The sequence below is a fragment of the Electrophorus electricus genome, unplaced genomic scaffold (assembly GCF_013358815.1).
Source record: "Electrophorus electricus isolate fEleEle1 unplaced genomic scaffold, fEleEle1.pri scaffold_126_arrow_ctg1, whole genome shotgun sequence".
Lineage (NCBI taxonomy): Eukaryota > Metazoa > Chordata > Actinopteri > Gymnotiformes > Gymnotidae > Electrophorus > Electrophorus electricus.
This window is the reverse complement of record NW_023336164.1, coordinates 1-1,452: the sequence shown is the minus strand read 5'-3', so window position 1 is coordinate 1,452 and position 1,452 is coordinate 1. Positions and strand designations below refer to the sequence as shown.

At 40.4% G+C, this 1,452-nt stretch overlaps 1 non-coding gene across 1 annotated transcript; it reads left to right on the top strand.

The window, feature by feature from the left end:
- The first annotated feature begins 884 nt into the window (after positions 1 to 884).
- Positions 885 to 956, top strand: trnae-uuc. Its single transcript has one exon. It is a non-coding gene; the product is annotated as a tRNA-Glu (tRNA).
- Positions 957 to 1,452: the final 496 nt, after the last annotated feature.

Here is a 1,452-nt window from a genome sequence, read left to right as displayed (position 1 = left end):
CCAGGTGGAGCCTTCCTGAAGACCCTGATACTGAAACAGCATTAAAAGCTGCAATGGCACTGTAGTTGTATTTATCTGCACTAATACAGCTTTGAACTATTGCACTCTTACATACAGTAAGTTTCTATGTACCGGTGTACATTTCTGTGTACCTTTAGTAACTAAAGGGATTCTATTCTAATATTACAAGTGCTAGAAGTGCTGAAACTCAAAACAGTGAAGAAACCAGTGGAGCTTAATGACTGGTCAGATGAAGAGAGTGAAGTGAGGAGTTTCCTTCAGTGTCTGCCATGTCCCAGCTGAGGTGAGTGTGAAGCTTTTATTGGTACTATAGGAGTTGTGTTTAACTTTGAAACTGATGGTGTCACAGCCATTTGTGGCCGAGAGTCTAGAAGAGCATAATTGGCTGTACTCTTAGGGAGAGAGGGAATGGCATACGCTCTCTCCCCTGTCAATTACAGAGACACCGTGCAATCAAGGGCGTCTATAAGTTCACGCGTCAGAAGGGGGAGGAAAAGACTATTTTCTGAGTACTTAGAATAACATTCCGTATTTTTTGGAGAACATTTTCTAGAGTGTTTTCATGTAGAGAGAGAAATGAGTGGCTAAATTGTCAGAAGCTTTAAGGAGACAAATGGGGAATACTATAACAGCTCTTTCCATGTGTTAGTGACACCAGCGTTCCCTCTTTTCCCAGATGGTAAAAAAGAGCCCTGACTCTTGCAAACTTCATTTTTTTGTAGAACAAAGAGAAAGATGAATAACTCGCTTTATGGCCTTTTTCCACTCATGCATACCAAGTCCAGTATGCATCCAAACACTGTCAGAATAGTAGGAGTGCAGACTTTGAAAAATGGTCTTCTCATGTAAACTCAGCAGCTTTGTCCCTGGTTGTCTAGTGGTTAGGATTCGGCGCTTTCACCGCCGCGGCCCGGGTTCGATTCCCGGTCAGGGAAAAACCTCTTTTTATGCTCATATAAAACGACAGATTCTGCATTAAAACATAAAGTTTGTGTGAGTTGGAGTTGAGCCGACAGCCTAAGGATGACTTTTTTTTTAAGTTTTAACTTCTACTCTACCAACTGAGTTATTGAAAGCGACATGCAAGTAATCCCACATGTCCAAACACCAGTATGTTGGCAAGAAACACAGCCAGTTTTGGATGTTTCAATTGTTAAGTTCATTTGACACAAAGAAGAAAGATCGCATTGTATAAGTTGTTCAGCTACAAACAGATATATCTTTTGATGACATTTGGAATCATACTGGACTTTGTGTACATGAATGGAGAAAGGCCATAAATGGTTAGAATAACATTCAGTGCTTTTGGAGAAAAGTTTCGAGAGTTTTGTCATGTAGTGAGAGAAATGAGTGGCTGAAATATCAGGCATTAAAAGTGCAATTTGCACTCAGGGAAAGAAAATTGCTTTCATGTGGACCGCATTGAGATAT